Raw genomic sequence first — 18761 nt, 5'->3', positions numbered from 1 at the left:
TTAAGGGAGGTTGTAGACAGGTGGGGGCTAGTCTCTTTTCCCAGGCAACCGGCACCAGAACAAGAGGACACAGTCTCAAGCTGTGCCAGGGGAGGTTTAGGCTGCATGTTAGGAAGAAGTTCTTCACAGAGAGTGATTTGCCATTGGAATGGGCTGCCCAGGGAGGTGGTGGAGTCACCATCATTGGAGGTGTTTAGGAGGAGACTTGATGGGGTGATTGGTTGCATGGTTTAGTTAATTAGGTGGTGTTAGATGATAGGTTGGACGTGATGATCTTGAAGGTCTTTCCCAACCTGGTCTAGTCTGGTCTAGTCTGGTCTGGTCTACTCTACTCTATTCCACTCTACTCTATTCTACTCTACTCTACTCTATTCCACTCTACTCTATTCTACTCTACTCTACTCTATTCTACTCTACTCTATTCTAAATTTAAATATGTGCTTCCACAGAAACACAACAAAGCACTGCTGGGATAGTGGCAGACACCCAGAAGACAGGAGAATATGTGTGTGGCAAACAAGGGACAGTTTGAAAGAAAGGGGAGGTGGGAATTCCTTAAAAAAAAATACAACCCCCCAAAAGATCTAGCATTCCATATGCAGAGAAAACAATTTCCATGCCTCTTATCAAAAATGTGTTAAATCAGCTAACATTGATATAACTTCAAGCAATTAGGATCACGCTAATAATGATATGAGTCTTCAGCTGTAAATAATTACGCTGCCTCAAGGCTATGCTTTAATTCTTGGCTTGCTGTATCTATAAACAATAATCAAACTGCAAAGCAAGTTGTGTTGTTTTTTTTGTTCATTATTTGTGAAATGATTTCTGTACCCTACAGTGATGCTGATGGCTATTTTGACCTTCAGGAACTCCGGCCTGTGAGGCTAAGAGCTAATGTGTACTTCCATCGATCTGAGTTACAGGCACACAGCAGGTTACTGTGCCTGTTCTTCACGAGTACAAAAGCTGCTATCGTCAATCAGTGTGTGTTGTGAAAAGAGGGCTTGCTGCTGAGACTCAATAAATAGGGACATTAGGAGGAAATGTTATAATTGCTGCTACCCACATCTTGTTAATGAGTAATGTACAGTTAGACTCCATGCAATTGCAGCTAAACTGTTTATACCATTTATTCTTATGTTGCAACTAACATTTAACATAATGAAGTATCATAATTGCAGCCATTAAAGTCAAGATTAAGATTTGTTTAATTAGAATTAAGGAAATGTAGAATAGACTTTGGAAATGTAGGCTTTGCTGGGTAGAATCTGTGGCATGTAGGAAAATTCAGAGAATTAAGAATTAAAGAGCTTTGTTTGCAGCAAAACCGTGTTGGTGGGATATGATTCTTCTGTGGCCAACCCCTGCTTTTGGAGCAGCTCTGCTGCAAAACAGCACACTGATATAAGTGCCAAAATGAAAGCACAGCCTGGCCTTGAGTTCTCTTTGATTTATTATTATTTTTTTTTGGGAAAAATACTATGGTCAAATATGAAATCACATTAATTTATAAGGCAATGTGTGTGCTTGGCTTTCTCTTTCACTGTTAACTCACACCATCCACACCCCCCCTCTGTTGTCTTCCCAATGTGAACTTGAAATAAGTTTGCCATTAATGGGGAGTTAAGAAAGGAATGACTTCTTTGACATGATGCAGAATTGCAATGTGCTCTTGTGGCCAAGAAGACAAATGATATTCTGGAGTCCATTAAGAAGACTCTGACCAGCAGGTCAAGGGAGGTTCTCTTTCTGCCCTAGAAAGGCCACAGCTGGAGTCTTCTGTGGAATTCTGGGTTCTCTAGATCAAGAGAGGCAGGGAAAAGCTGGAAAGAGCCCAGTGGAGGCTACAAGGACACTGAGGGAATTAGAGCATATCTTAGATGAGGAAAAGCTGAGACCTGAGGCTGTGCAGTTTGGAGAAGACTGAGAGGGAATTGTATCAACGCTCATAAATATCTGAAGGGCAGGTTTCAAGAAGATGAGGCCATACTCTCTTCAGTGATGCCCAACAATAGAACAAGGGGCAATGGACTACAAACTCACTTGGGATGGCATTCAACAAATCCAAGTGCTCATCTCCCAGGCAACCAGCACCAGAACAAGAGGACACAGTCTCAAGCTGTGCCAGGGGAAGTTTAGGCTGGAGGTGAGGAGAAAGTTCTTCACTGAGAGAGTTGCTAGCCATTGGAATGGGCTGCCTGGGGAGGTGGTGGAATCGCTATCCCTGGAGGTGTTCAAGAGGGGATTGGACATGGCACTTGGTGCCATGGTCTAGTCATGAGGTCTTAGGTGACAGTTTGGACTCGATGATCTTTGAGGTCTCTTCCAACCCTGGTGATTCTGTGATTAAGGAACCCACTGATCATAAATGTGATAATTTATGTTGAGAATTATTATAGATGGCAAACAGAAACAAAGGCAAAGTAGGACAGTTATTGGTGTAGTGTCATATCAAATGAAGTTTTTATCATTTCTCTGGAATAAATCATAAGACAAACCTGTTGCTTAGCATTTGAAAAGAAACAAACAGAGGCAGCAGACGCAGCTGTCAGTGTCAGTATCAGGATGATGCTGAAGGTTACTGACAAAGTCAGTGCTGGTTATCTAAGATTTAGAAGCCCACAGATTCCCTTTAGAAGGATGCTTATTAATATGGAATAAAACTGGCATTGATTTCCAGTAGTAGGGGGAGTAGAAGAATCCTTGCACTTGAAGATAAGAGATATATTCAAGTGTATTTGATTCAGCTTGCAAAATGTGGTGAGTTGTGCAGTGGTATGAGTATTCTTGGCTTTCTTTCAATATATACAAAATAAGAACTCTGCAAATGTATCTTTAAAGGCTGCCTGCCTTAAAAAAAAAGTGAAATGTTGCTAGATGGAACACGGTAGTCTTGTTCTCACACATGATGTGTGGACAGGTAACATAGATTTCCCCAGCATCATGACTTGCTACTGGAAAAAACAGTGAAGAGTTTTGTTGCCTGAAGTTTTGGAGATGAACCAAAATGCCTCCATGGTTCTTTATAGACCATTGTCACCTTGCAGTTTGTTTCCAATTATCTTTACCATCTTGGGAGGCCCAATTCTGGTCTGTTTTTGAAAGCAACCCACTCTCTCTCTATTGTCTGTTAGCCTGATCTTCCCTTTCTACCCCAAATCATCTTTCATGTATTTAGTAGAGCTCATGACCCAGGGTACCAGCTGTGTTGCATTCTTAAACATGTGTCTGGCATGTAAATAACTAGTAGGCAGCCTAAAGCTTAGGGTTACCTAGAAGGGTTCTGTCTGAGTTGTCAAATAAGACCTTAGTAATCACAGACAGCACATCGCTAATCTGGGGAAAAAAAATAGCTTTCTTTAAGTGCCTGCAAATATGGAGTGCTGAGGTATTGTGCCATACTTATCTTAAAAACTATAAAGACCAGAAGATGAACTGTTATGGTGAGCTTCTCACCAGCTTTCGAGGTTCCCTGCAAGAAGACCTAGAAGGACCTAGAAAGAAGGTTATCCTGATTGTCAGCAGGGACAAAAATTACCCCACTAATCATCATCAAACAGGTCTGAGATGATACCTGATTCTAAACTCAGTGGTAAGTACTGTGCAAGGATGACATAGCAGACAGTCTCCCTGGAGAACTTAAAGGCACTAGGAGCAACATTGTTTCTAGATGGGAAATCTCTTTTCTTCTTCATCCTTGGAAATCAAGGAAGGCATGAAAGAGAGGGAGAGTATAATCTTTTTGCCCTCTCATTTCATGGAGTTAGAATGGTTTGGGTTGGAAGGGACCTTTGAAGGCCATAAAGTCCAACCTCCTTGCAGTAAGTGGGGACATATTTAGACCAGGTTGCTCAGATATCCAAACAACTTGATCTGAAGTGTTTCCAGGGATGGGACATCTGCCACCTCTCTGGGCAACCTGGGCCAGTGTTTCACTACCCTCAGTGTAAAAAAATTTCTTCCTTGTGTCCCCTCTTTTACTTTAAAACTGTCACCACTTGTCTTGTCACAACAGCCCTGATAAAAAGGATTGTCCCTATCTTTCTTATAGGTCTCCTTATTTGTTTGTAACAGACAACTAATAGTTTTACTTCAGAGTACTCTAGATTCCTTAGTTAAAAAACACCTCCCTCCCTCCCCTAAACCCGCAAAGAACAGCAAAAGAAATGCCAAAACAAAACAATGTTATAGACCTTAAGGTAGAGGTGAAGCAGACAAACAGTTTTATTTTTTTCCACTTTAAATTACATTCTTCAATCAAAGTTTACTTGACATCTACCTTCCTGCTTTTCATAGAGGATCCTTGTTTGGGTAGAGCAGATTGCTGTAGTTTACTTTACTCCTAAGTCCCATTGGATTTGTTGCTGTGGATTAAAAAAAAACCCACAAAAATTCAGCTTGATGCAAACTGTATGTTCATTAAAGCTATTGAGCCCTTGTAGGTAGCACAAAGGGTTTCCAGCTGGGTTCCATCCCACTGAGCCGTGTAGTCACATCTCCCTTCGTCGGTGGTGCCTGGGAAGCTGGTGTCCTCAGCTGACTCCAGCTGAAACAGGCAAAACAGCTCTTGGCAGGTCTTCATCTCCCACTGCAGAGCTGTGCCCTCAACCAGGAGGAGATGCTCAAAACTGAAGTAACCCACTGTAAACCTCTCCTCAGCCAGACCTCTGCTGGCACCCGATGAAATTAGGGGGTGTGACCCCTGTCACACCCTGTGAAATATTCCTGTCTATTATATCTTATTTGAAAGGCAATTTTTACAGAATCACAGAATTTCAGGGGCTGGAAAGGGACCTTGAAAGATCATTCAGTCCAACCCCCCTGCCACAGCAGGATTACCTCTACCAGATCACGTTCAGGAGAGTTTTGAATATCTCCAGAGAGGGAGACTCCACAATGTCCCCGGGCAGCCTGTTCCAGTGTTCTGTCACCCTCACAGTGAAAAAATTCTTCCTTGTATTTATGTGAAATTTCCTATGCCTCAACTTCCACCCATTGCCCCTTGTCCTGTCATTGGGCACCACCAAGAAGAGCCTGGCTCCATGCTCATGACACTCACCCTTTACATCCCCTAGTCTTCTCTGCTCCAAGCTAAAGAGCCCCAGCTCCCTCAGTCTCTTCTCATATGGAAGATGTTCCATTCCCTTAATCATCCTCATGGCTCTGCACTTGACCCTTGCAATTAACTCACCATCTTTCTTGAACTGAGGGCCTTGGAACTGGACACAATATTTCATTTTGCTAGATGTGGCCAGCTGGTAAAAGAAAAGAACAGAACAAAAAATATTTATCATAGAACAGAATAGAATTAAACAGGTTGGAAAAGACCTTTGAGATCAAGTCCAACCTATCATCCAATGCTGTCTCATCAACTAAACCATGGCACCAAGCACCCCATCCAGTCTCTTCCTAAACACCTCCAGTGATGGTGACTCCACCAACTCCCTGGGCAGCCCATTCCAATGGCCAATCACTCTTGCTGTGAAGAATTTCTTCCTAACATCCAGCTTAAAACCTCCCTTGGTGCAGCTAGAGACTGTGTCCTCTTGTTCTGCTACTGCTTGCCTGGGAGAAGAGACTAACCCCCACCTGGCTACAACCTCCTTTCAGTCTTCTTGCACCTGGAAGGGAAAAAACTAAACCCTGTTACAAATAGGCCTCTTTAAGCAGGAGTCCACCAATAACAACTGTGGGGTAACAATTCTAGCAGTTCCCAATGATTACAGGTGTATAGTTCTCTAATTAATGCTTGTTAGATATATCTATTTAAGCACACTTCTTCTGACGCAAGGTCTCCGTGCTGGGCAAGCTTGAAGCGACTCCCTGGCAAATCAATATCAATCTTCTGGCAAATATTATTAAATGTTTGCTTGTTACCCTATTTACAAGTCGGGAAATAATTTTGCTGCCAAGGAGTTGCGAATGTGCAAACGGAGCCTGCGACAGCTTCCTTCACTCACTGTCTCCCAGCTGGCGTCTGCGTGCCAAAGTTGGGAGACTAAGATGAAGAACATAATTAAGGGAACATATGAAGGGCTAGCGCAGGGTTTGAGATTAATTAGCTGCGCGTCAATAATCTCATCAATATCCGATTAACAAATGACACATTGCCCAATGAAACATATTGATTCATTCGCACTCCACACTGTTAATAAATTGAAGCTGCTTTGCTAAATGAGAAAGCTGACAAAATAATAGCTTCCTAACACTTCCCCTGTATTGTGGTAAAAACACAAAATTAGCCCAAAGTATACTTAATTTAGTGGCACAGACACTGCGCTTAGGAAGCTTGTTAGCACAATACCGGGGAAGGTTGGTTGTGTTGTTTTGTTTTGGTTTTTTACTCTATCACAGAATAACCAAGGCTGGAAGAGACCTCACAGATCAAGTCCAACCTGTCACCACAGACCTCATGACTAAACCATGGCACCAAATGCCACGTCAAATCCCCTCTTGAACACTTCCAGGGATGGTGAGTCCACCACCTCCCTGGGCAGCACATTCCAATGGCTAACAACTCTCTCAGTGAAGAACTTTCTCCTCACCTCAAGCCTAGACTTCCCCTGGTGCAGCTTGAGACTGTGTCATCTTGTTGTGGTGCTGGTTGCCTGGGAGAAGAGACCAACCCCCTCCTATCTACAACCTCCCTTCAGGTAGTTGTAGAGAGCAATGAGGTCTCACCTGAGCCTCTTCTTCTCCAGGCTAAACAATCCCAGCTCCCTAGTAGCATAATTATTAGAATGGACACACTAATACATGTACACAGAAATAGAAATGGAAGTGTTCTCTGTTTTTTTGGGGTAGGGCTCTTAGATTATAGAATTATAGAATTGATAGAGTTGGAAGAGACCTCAAGGATCTTAGGATATCAGGTAGTGATAGGACTAGGGAGAATGGGATGACGCTGGAGGTGGGGAGATTCAGGCTGGATGTAAGCAAGAAGTTCCTTACCGTGAGAGTGGTGAAGCCCTGGAATGGGTTGTCCAGGGAGGTGGTTGAGGCCCCATTCCTGGCAGTGTTTAAGACCAGGCTGGATGAGGCTCTGGCCAGCCAGATCTCATGTGAGGTGTCCCTGGCCATGGCAGGGGGGTTGGAACTAGATGATCCTTGTGGTCCTTTCCAACCCTGACTGATTCTATGATTCTATCATCCAGTTCCAACCCCCCTGCCAATGGGCAGGGACACCTCATACTGGATCAGGTTGCTCAGAGCCACAGTGATAGGAGGAATGTGAACCTTTTGTATAACCTTGTGCCTGGAGTTTTGATGGGCAGCTTTTGTGATAAAGGTGTCTGCTGACCAAAATACAAATTTTGTTTGGCACTGGGATTTTTTATTTTCCATTCATTTAAGTAGAATTGGTATGAGGAGGGACTGAGGGAGCTGAGGCTCTTTAGCTGCGAAAGGAGGAGACTGTGGGATGACCTCATTAATGTTTATAAATATGACCTCATTAATGTTTATAAATAAATAAAGGCTGAGTGCCAAAGGGATGGAGTCAGGCTCTGCTTGGTGATGCCCAATGATAGAACAAGGGGTAGAAGTTGAGGCATAGGAAGTTCCATGTGAACACGAGGAAGATTGTTTTTGCTGCGAGGGTTATTGAACACTGAAACAGGCTGCCCAGGGGGATTGAATCTCTCTCTCTGGAGATATTCAAAACCTGTCTAGATGAATTCCAGCATGATCTGGTATAGGTGAGCATACTTTGGCAGGGGAGTTGGGCTAGATGATCTTTCAAGGTTCCTTCTAAGCCCTAACATTCTGTGACTCTGTATCACCCTTTTAACTAATAAAGTCCGGATTAAAAAAACTGAGATTTTTGGTGAGGCAAGTTCAGAAAGATTGATGAAAACAGTAGGTGTAGAAGTAGGTGTTTAGTTGATTAGATAGTGTTGGATGATGGATTGGACGCAATGATCTTGAAGGTCTCTTCCAACCTGGTCTGGTTCGCTTCGCTTCTCTTCGCTTCGTAAAGGAGTCCTATTTTCCCTCTTAATCACTGAGACACCTAGTCTGCTCCTTCACCAATATGTGAAAATGTCTGCACACAGAATGTGTTATTTATTAATCTTATTAAACTGTACCAAGTGTTCAAAAATATGTAAAGCTCCAGCAGCGTGAACCACTGGTAATGTGGTTTTGCTATGGGACTAGCACTGATTTCTATGGTAACACCATAACAGGGCTACTGCAGAGGCACACTGTCCTGTCTATCCTAGTGCTTCAACACAGCATTTCTTAAAGATGCAGAAGACCTCTTCAGGGTCTGGACACATTTTTGTTTGCAATGGCAAAAAAGCCCTCCTTGCAGTTTTGTGGAAGGGGATGCTCTTGTCTGTGAGCTGTGGTTCAGATCTCTAATAGAAGCAGTGGGTTTGGGTTGTTTTGTTAGTTAGTTTGGTTTGGTTTTGTTGTTGTGGGTTTGGTATTTTTTTTCCTTTTCTTTTTTGTTAGTGTGGGTTGTTTTGTTTTTGTGGTATTTAATGGGTTTTTTGTTTGGGGTTTTCTGTTGTTTCCTTTTTACTGTTGTCATTTTGTTGTGTGTGTTTGTTTGTTCTTGTTTGGTTCTTGTTTTCTATTACTTGTTTTTTTAATTGCAGAACCCTTCCAGCTAGGTGAGGAAAACCTATTGGGTGATATTCCCCTTCCTTAATCTCAACCACAACAGCTCTTGCTCCCTTGGTGTATACCTGCATGACTACAGCAAATCAGCTGTGTTCCAGACAGCTTTAGTTGCTCTGTTGTTTGCAGGATCCTGCTAGCACTCCTTACTGTCCTCTACTGAGCCCTACAGAACTGTGACAACTAAGGGTGACTTGCAGATTACTTTACCAACAAGTGCCCACCCCTGCTAGCTCCTTAACCGGACCATGGGATGTCTCAGTGGTACCTGGGGACAGGGAAATGCAGAGTGGCAGCTGCACTGACTTGCTGCCCACCTGCCCTGTTCCTGATGTGACCAAGCTTGGGCACAGCACCCTGTTAATCCCTGTGGGAGTGGGATTCAGCCTCAGGCTGGGAAGAGGATCCCTCCTCTGCTTGGTACCAAATTGTTACTTATGCCTGATGGCAGAGCTGTTGTGCCTGTAGCTCTGGAGCTGGACACCAGCACCAGAAGGGATTTGCTGTTAAGAGCCAAGTATAGCAGATGGGTTAAACACACTTGTGTGCATTTAAGCGTGTGCTGAGATAATGCTTCACACAGTAGCCAAAAGCTTCTGGGATCCAGATGATTTAGATTTACCTACATTTATACTGCAGCAACTCAGTGTTGTCCTTGCAGTGAGTGGTCTGAAACAGAATGCAACCTTTGAGGTGAGGCATCACAATTGCTGAGTACAGGGACACAATCAGTTCCCTACACCGCGTGCCCACACTATTCCTGATATAGGCCATTGTGTTGTTGGCCTTCTTGGCCACCTAAGCACACTGCAGGTTTATGTTCAGACAACAGCCAACCACCACCTCCAGGTCTTTTTCTGCCAGGCAGATTTCTAGCCCCTCTTTCTCCATCCTAGAATTTCACAGGGTTGTTGTGACCCAAGTGCAGGACCCAGTGCTTGGCTTTGTTAAACTTCATACAGCTGACATTGGCCCTTCAATCTAGCCTGTCCAGATCCCTTTGCAGAGCCTTCCTACCTTCAAACAGATCAACTTTCCCACAGAATTTAATGTTATCTGCAAACTTACTAAGGATGCACTTAAGTTCTTCATCCAGATCATTGATAATGATACTGAAGAGAACTGGACCTGGTGAGGGGTCAAGATCAGAAATCTTGAGAGTAATGTTCAAGGAAACTGGTGTTGTTTAGGCTTGAGAAAAGGGAGGTTCAGGATTGACCTTATCAGACTCTCCAGCTACCTGAAAGGAGGATGTAGTGACATGGGGGTTGGTCTGTTCTCCCAGGTAACAAGCAATAAGACAAACGGCAATGTCCTCAAGTTGTGTCACAGGAGTTTTGGTTTGCCTATTGGGGAAAAAAAATCCTTCAAAGAAAATCTTATCCAACCCTGGAATAGGCTGCCTAGGGAAGTGGTGGAGTGCCCATCCCTTGAGGGACTTCCAAGGTGTGTAGTTGTGGTGCTGAGGGACATGAGGACAGACTGAAGGAGTTGGGGCTGTACAGTCTGCAGAAGAGAAGGCTCCGAGGTGACCTAATTGTGGCCTTCCAGTATCTGAAGGGGGCCTACAGGAAGGCTGGGGAAGGACTTCTCAGGCTCTCAGGTAGTGATAGGACTAGGGGGAATGGAATGAAGCTGGAGGTGGGGAGATTCAGGCTGGATGTGAGGAGGAGGTTCTTCACCGTGAGAGTGGTGAAACCCTGGAATGGGTTGTCCAGGGAGGTGGTCGAGGCCCCGTCCCTGGGGGTGTTTAAGAGCAGGCTGGATGAGGCTCTGTCCAGCCTGATCTAGTGTGGGGTGTCCCTGCCCATGGCAGGGGGGTTGGAACTAGATGATCCTTGTGGTCCCTTCCAACCCTGAATGATACTATGATACTATGATGACACTATGGTTTAATGGTGACCTGGCAGTGTTGGGTTAACATTTGGACTTGATCTTAAAGGTCTCTTTCAACCATGATTCCATGTGCATGCACATATGTATATTATACAGACACACATGTATGTGGAATCTTGTGTGAAACTCCCCAGAATAAAAATGGCTGCTTGAAACTTGCAAGTCATCAGGATCATGATCTAGGAAATTTGAAAGGTTTGAAATGTGGACACCAAACCATTTGCTTTATTTTTAATAACTACAGTGGCCTCATAAGGCTTTTATTAGTCATTGTTATGCCTTTAAATAAAAAAAAGCTTAACTCAGACCTCACACCAAAAAAAAAATCACTATGACTAGAAATTAGTGATCAAAAAGACACTTTCAAGAATTTGAGCTTGTCTCCCTGTTGCTGAGGTTAGCTCCCCCACAGTGTAAAGTGTTATTTTCAACCCAGTTTAAATGAACCAGGCAAAGTTTGGTCCATCTGTAGCTGGTTCTTAACTAACTGTCATTAACTATTTTTTTAAGGGCTCCACGCTAGGCTGAATGACTTCTAACAGCTAATAATTTTATTACCAATCTTAATATTTAGAGTTCCCTGTGGAGTGGTGTATGGTTCTTAATGAAACCATTATTTACAGGATCAAAATCTCTTGGCAAATTCCTTTCCTTCCGACTGCACTGAGATTAACACAGGATTGCAGTCTGGATTAGGATGAAAAAAGCTTTTATGCGATGTGTAACACTGAACTCTGGATTCTTTAAATGAGTTCTCTCTGAAACATCAATCAAAAGTGCAGTTTACCAACTCCTAATGTAGATCAATTTAGGATAGCTTGCCACTGCAAAATAATTTGATTCTAGAGACCTTTGTGTGAGGGCCTGTCCTTGTAATAACTAACTATTTGATTATGGAAGCGCTTGAGTGCTCCTTCTAAAACAGGGATGCTGGCCTCCATGCTTTTATGATAAGAAAAGTCCCCATCATGAAGGATGTCTTGGTAATCAGTCTTGTGGGAGTGTTACATTATACTACCAGGAGCACTAAAGGTGCTATCTGAAATGCACATATGAATTGATGTTTACTTACAGGAGAGAAAAAAATGAGTTTCTTATTGGGTCTCTGGATGTATTTCCAGCCTGTAGCACAGTGACTAGGTAAGAATTTCATTTGGTGTAAACTCAGCTTTCAGAGGAGGAAATATTTTGCCACCTTTTAGTATGGTGGCCTCATCTGAACTAGAACAGAACTAATTCTGTTCAGTGATTTGGCTTTTCAGCACAGGCTCCTCTCAGTGACAGCACTTTCTGAAGCTCAGGGCATGATTTCATAGGCAGTGGCTGCTGCTAGTAGCAATAATGCTGATGTTTAGAGCTGCTACCAAGGGTTGGGCTGGAGAAAGGCTCTTACTTAGACTTGTTCCTATGCAGGCCGAAGAAATTAACTGCTAAATCTTGTGTCCCAAGTTGGGGTGCAGTAGAGGTGGCACCTGTGGGGAGGAGTGGACAGGCGACTCTAAAATGACCAGCAAGGGATTCTTTTTTTTTTTTTTAGTTAGAATAAACCTTTATTAGAATAAACCAAACTAGGTTGGAAGAGACCTTAAGATCATCGTGTCCAACCCATCAACCAATCCAACCCACCCAAACAGCTAACCCATGGCACCAACCACCCCATCAAGTCTCCTTCTGAACACCTTCACTGACGGCGACTCCACCACCTCCCCGGGCAATCCATTCCAATGGGCAATCACTCTTTCTGTATAGAACTTCTTCCTAACATCCAACCTGAACCTCCCCTGGCGCAGCCTGAGACTGTGTCCTCTTGTTCTGGTACTGGGTGCCTGGGAGAAGAGACCATCTATTCCATTCTATGTACGTTATAGTCAGTATAAAGTTGAGGGAAGGGATCACCAGAGTCAAGCCTCTTGAATGGCAAGCATCTCAGGAGTACCCCATTGGTCCTGCCTTCAGTCCAAATCCATGTGTTCCTGATCCAGCTCCTGCATCTGGTTCCTGCTGAGTCCAGTCTGCAACTTTGCCAGTTTCTTTCCCCTAGCCTCAGTGATGATGGTGGCATAATTGCTATCAGGAGGACAGGGTTCAATATTGGTTTGAACCTATTTGTGCATATTTAATTGTCTTGTTATTTGTATTAGAGTGGACTTAGTTTTCCATTCCATAAGCCTCTCTCCATTATTTTCTTTGTCTTCCCCTTTGTGGGAGTCTCTGTTACTTGTTTAGTGGCTGACCCAGCTCCAACCCTTGACATATGTTACTGGCTAAACTTGTATCATGTTTCTTGTACACCCACTCTTTGCAAACTTAACCCCATGATACCCTCTTAATTTGATGGAGGCACATATGGACTAAAATATGATGATCTTGACAACTTCAGGGTGAAGGAACCTTTGGAGAGCTCTGTTGTGTAACTCTTGGGGGTGTCGGTGGAAAACTAACAGGAGCCAGCAATGTGCACTTGCAGCCCAGAAGGCCAGCTGTGTACTGAGGTGCATCAAAATATGTGTGACAAGCAGGATGTAGCTTCTCCCCCACTGCTCTGCTCCTGTGAGACTGTACATGCAGTACTGCATCCAGTGAATAGTACTGCATCCAGAATAGAATTAACCAGGTTGGAAAACACCTTTGAGATCATCCAGTCCAACCTATCACCCAACACTATATAATCAACTAAACCATGGCAACAAGTGCCCCATCCAGTCTCTTCCTGAGCACTTCCAGTGATGGTGACTCCACCACCTCCCTGGGCAGCCCATTCCAATGACCAGTCACTCTTTCTGTGAAGAACTTCTTAACATCCGTCCTAAACCTCCCCTGGTGCAGCTTGAGACTGTGTCATCTTGTTGTGGTGTTGGTTGCCTGGGAGAAGAGACCAACCCCCAACTGGCTACAATCTCCCTTTAGGGAGTTGTAGACAGCAATAAGGTCACCCCTGAGCCTCCTCTTCTCCAGGCTAAGCAATCCCAGCTCCCTCAGCCTCCCCTCACAGGGCTTGTGCTCCAAACTCCTCGCCAGCTTTGTTGCCCTTCTCTGGACACATTCCAGCAAGTCAGTATCTTTCCTAAACTGATGAGGGGCCCAGAACTGGGCACAGTACTCAAGGAGTGGCCTAACTAGTGCTGAGTACTGGGGGAGAATGACCTCCCTGCTCCTGCTGGCCACACTGTTCTTGATCCAGGCCAGGATATTATTGGCCTTCTTGGCCACCTGGGCACACTGATGGCTTGTGTTCACCCTACTATCAACCAGCACCCCCAGGTCCCTCTCTGTCTGGCCGCTCCCCAAGCCACTCTGACCCCAGCCTGTAGCACTGCATGGGGTTGTTGTGGCCAATGTGTAGAACCCGGCACTTGGATATGTGGGTAGGAACTCCCTGAAGTGGCAATTCTTAGAATTAGGCCCTCCAAACAAAAGGCTGGTTTGAAAATAACCAAATCCAGCAATCACAAAGAATGGTGCTTTTGGAAAAAAAACCAACAACTGTCTTGTTTCCTTGAATCACATTTTCCTGCTAGTCCTCATCCCTTTATTGATGACAGATAGAAAAGGCTGTTGCTTGTGGTAGCTGTAAACTTCCCTTTGTCAGAGCCCTTTCCACCATCTGTCATTGCATAACTGTATGTTCCCAGGTTTGTAGCTCTAATGTGTTTTTGCTGGTTTGTGCACAGTACGTTACAAGTTATAAAAGCTTGAGTAAATAATTCATGTAAGAACCTTTGTAAATATTGTCAAACTGTGGAATAAATGATTTACTAAGAGGTCTCTTGGCTCAGCCTAGCAGCTTTATTACTGCAACTTGTTTTGTAAACAACCTCCTCCCCCACCCTGTGTTTTTTCCATCAAGTGGCTTTGTGTGAATTCTCTTGCTAAGCGCTACTTAGATGCACTTCAATCACCATAAATAATGTAATATCACCACTTTAACCACCTGGAGACTTCATTCAGAAGACAACCAAAGGTTCAGTTTGTGTGAGACCCTAAAGGGAGCATATTTTCCACGCGTGTAGTGTTGGTGCTTCCCACTGTTTTTCATGCTGATTGTATTTTCTGGAGATGATTCCCTCTCAGCTGGAAGATGGTTTTCTGGTAGACTCAAGGTTTGCAGAGTGCTTATACCTGTGCTTTGTTTACTATGTCCAGTTCTGTGCCCCTCAGTTTAAGAAGGATGTTGACTTGCTGGAATGAGTCCAGAGAAGGGCAACAAAGTTGGTGAGGGGTTTGGAAAACAAGCCTTATGAGGAGAGACTGAGGGAGCTGGGGTTGCTTAGCCTGGAGAGGAGTTGTCTCAGCGGTGACTTTCTTGCTCTCTACAACTACCTGAAGGGAGGTTGTAGACAGGTGGATGTTGGTCTCTTCTCCCAGGCAGCCAGTACCAGAACAAGAAGACGCAGCATCAGGCTGTGCCAGGGGACATTTAGGCTGGGTGTTAGGAAGAAGTTCTATACAGAGAGAGTGATTGCCCATTGGAATGGGCTGCCTGGGGAGGTGGTGGAGTTGCCATCATTGGAGGTGTTCAGGAGGAGACTTGACAGGGTGCTTGGTTGCATGGGTTAGTTGATTAGGTGGGTTGGATTGGTTGATGAGTTGGACACAATGATCTTGAAGGTCTCTTCCAACCTGGTCTGGTCTATTCTATTCTATTCTATTCTATTCTATTCTATTCCATTCTATTCTATTCTATTCTATCATTGAATGGTTTGAGTTGAAAAGGACCTCCAAAGGTCATCTAGTCCAACCCTCTCTGCATTAAGGAGGGGCATCCTCAACTAGATCAGGTTGCCTCACATTGAATATCTCCAGGGACGGACTCCCAAACACGTCCCTGGGCAACCTGATCCAGTGTTCCACCATTCTCACAGATGTTCTGAAAATTGGGAATAGATCAGGACCAAGGGTTACAAGACATGGTCCTGAAAACTACTCATGTTTTTTTCTGCTAGCTTTTTAATAAATTGTTGTCTGAGTGGTTAGAGGAAAAGTAATCAGAAACATTTGTGTAAATGAATAACATGACTTTGATGTATTCACAAGCCCCTTGTTAGCCTTCTGAAAGCACAGCTGAAAATAAAAAGTTTCTTGAATAATGTTAGTGGAGTGGGGAAATGTAAATGGGAAATTGTGTTACATAGAAGCCCTTATGGGGCAGGCATAATTGTCTGGCTTGTTCTGAGTTCATTCTGTAAAATACAGGCACACTTAGAATCATAGAATCAATAAGGTTGGAAAAGACCTCAAAGATCATCAAGTCCAAACTGTCACCTAAGACCTCATGACTACTAAACCATGGCTCCAAGTGCCACATCCAATCCCCTCTTGAACACTTCCAGGGATGGTGACTCCACCAACTCCCTGGGCAGCACATTCCAATGGCTAACAACTCTCTCTATGAAGAACTTTCTCCTCACCCTGAGCCTAAACTTCCCCTGGTGCAGCTTGAGACTGTGTCCCCTTTTTCTGGTGCTGGTTGCTAGAGAGAAGAGACCAACCACCTCCTGGCTACAACCTCCTTTCAGCTAGTTGTAGAGGGCAATGAGGTCTCCCCTGAGCCTCCTCTTCTCCAAGCTAAACAATCCCATCTCCCTCAGCCTTTCCTCATACGGCTTGTGCTCGAGGCCTCTCCCCAGCCTCATTGCCCTTCTCTGGACATGTTCAAGAATCTCAATGTCCTTCTTAAATTGCAGGGCTCAGAACTGGACACAGTACTCAAGGTGTGGCCTAACCAGTGCTGTGTACTTGGCAGGTATCAAACTTTTGGTGAACAGCTACAGTGAATACGATGCTGGAAGCTGTGGCTTATCCATGCTGTCATAGTGACTCAGAATGTGAGCTAAGACTTGAATCCCAATGTTTCTGAATAGGTTACATGATGGTTTTCACTTTGGCTCCTCTACATAGTGAGCAAACTTATTTTTTAGGCAAGAAGGCAGAGATGTTGCTCAAAAAAGCACTTCAAAGCAGACTTGCACTGCTGCAGGTAGGATAAACACAGGCTGATGTGGGTGTCCTGGCTCTGAAGACTCAAACCAAGGAGAACATGGCTGTTGGATGGGATGGACACAGCTATCTCATCTTCTGCTTGAGGGAGACATTATATAAAATTGTTCCATCCAGGTATATGATACAACAGCTGCAGAATAAGGTTTGTAAGTTTAAGGATGAGGGGCAGCTGGAGCATGTGGGAACAGTTTTAGAGTGGCCCCAGGAGCTGGTGAAGGCTCCAGGAAAGCAGACCAAAGAGATTGTGATGGCCTGATTGGACAGCTGTTCACCTGGCTTGCCAACTCATTTTCGCACACACTCACTCCACCTCTCTTGCCCCTTAAGCTCTGTGGCAATGGACTGCTCACTAAAAAGTCCCTGTTTGTCCTCTTGGCCAGATTCTTGTGTTCTTGGCATAACCAATCCAGAGTAAGTGAACAGGACTTCTTCAAACAGTTAATCACAGCAGCCAATGTCTTCCATCCTATGGAAATACTGGGTTTGGAGGTAGCTGCTTAGAGGTGACTTTCTGTCAGGCCGCTCTGAGCATCTTTGGATAGGCACTTCCAAAGATTTCTGACTCTCAGAGAATACTGAAAATCATTACCTGCAAAATGTTGTCTGACATCAAAGCTATCCAGAAGCGATCAAATATTAATTTTGTGATCATAGAGATGACTTTTTTTTTATTAACCTGACCTTAAGAAAGAGGTTGGCCAGATTGGTTGACTTATCTGAGCTCAGGGTCTAAACAGCAGAGTAACCAAGCTATCTGTGGCTTAAGAACTAAAAGTAGACTTCGGGAAGGAAATCTAATAGAGAATGTAGCAATAGATTTCAGCTCTTTCTGATGTAGAATCATAGAACTTTTAGGGTTGGAAGGGACCTCAAGGATCATTCAGTTCCAACCCCCCTGCCATGGACAGGGACACCTCTCACTAGATCAGCTTAGTCAGAATCCCTTCCAGCCTGGCCTTGGAAACCTCCAGGGATGAGGCTTCTGCCACCTCCCTGGGCAACCTGTTCCAGTGTCTCACCACCCTCAAGGTGAAGAATTTCTTAGAATCATAGAATTGTTAGGGTTGGGTTCTTTCTGACATCCAATCTGAATCTACCCATTTCTAGTTTTGTTCCATTCTCCCTAGTCCTATCATTACCTGACACCCTAAAAAGTCCCTCCCCAGCTTTCTTGTAGGCCCCCTTCAGATGCTGTAAGGCCACGATGAGGTCTCCTTAGGGCCTTCTCTTCTCCAGACTGAACAGCCCCAACTCTCTAAAACTTTCCTCATAGCAGAGGAGCTCCAGCCTTCTGACCCTCCTTGTGGCCCTTCTCTGGACATGGTCCAGCACATCCAGACCCTTCTTGTAATAGGGGCTCCAGAAGTGGATGTAGTACTCCAGGTGGGGGTCTCACCAGAGCAGAGTAGAGCAAACAACTTCCTCCCTCTAGGTTTTTAACCCTGATACAAAGAAGATGGTAGTATCACAGAGGTGAACACAACTAAGTGCGTGAGAGAGAAGCAGCTGATAATGGCAGCATACGATCATGTAGAGTTGATGAAAGGAGAAATAATGGTGAGACCTCTATGAGTTATTACTGGTAGTTTCCATGAGTAAGTGAAGTCTGAGGCTCAGTTGAACAACAGCTTGTCTTCCTTCTTGTGTGCCCAGGACAACACATTGTTTGCTGTGAATAGACCACCCGAGGGCTGGTCATGTGTTTTGGTAGAAATCAGAGTTGTTGTCATACAAAGCAAAAGACGTAATCATGGCCTTTTTATAGTTAAACACCCCCTATTTTAATTATTATTGTGCTTTTCCAATTAGAAATGTGCTAAACAGTTGCCATTAGGAGTGGAAAAGCATTAAACCAGCAAAATGCCAGAGAATTTGTTCTGTGAAATGCTCATCCTGATTCGGTTAAGCAGCAACAGGGTTTCCTACCTCCTCCCTACTGCTTTGCTTTTGGAAGGGGAGATGGAGGGGAGAAGAGGTTAGTAGCTTTCATTTGTTTATTTACTTATTCCCCCCCCAAGTGTGAAAATCTTAAAAGTCACTCTTTTTGTCACAACAGCTGTGCCCATGGAATTAAAAGATTAAGTCCTGAAGGTGTAATTGGTTGCGATATGAAATGTGTGATCTTAGCCATGTGCACTGTTGGTGTCAAGAGATAAATTTTCTTAGGATGTCTGAAGTCTAGCAAGGATAATGTTAAATACTTGTGAAATATGATAGATGGCTCTAGATTGAGAAGG

The sequence above is a fragment of the Melanerpes formicivorus genome, unplaced genomic scaffold, assembly GCF_026170545.1.
Source record: "Melanerpes formicivorus ecotype bairdi unplaced genomic scaffold, bMelFor1.0.p_v2 SCAF_109, whole genome shotgun sequence".
Lineage (NCBI taxonomy): Eukaryota > Metazoa > Chordata > Aves > Piciformes > Picidae > Melanerpes > Melanerpes formicivorus.
This window is presented reverse-complemented; position numbering follows the sequence as displayed.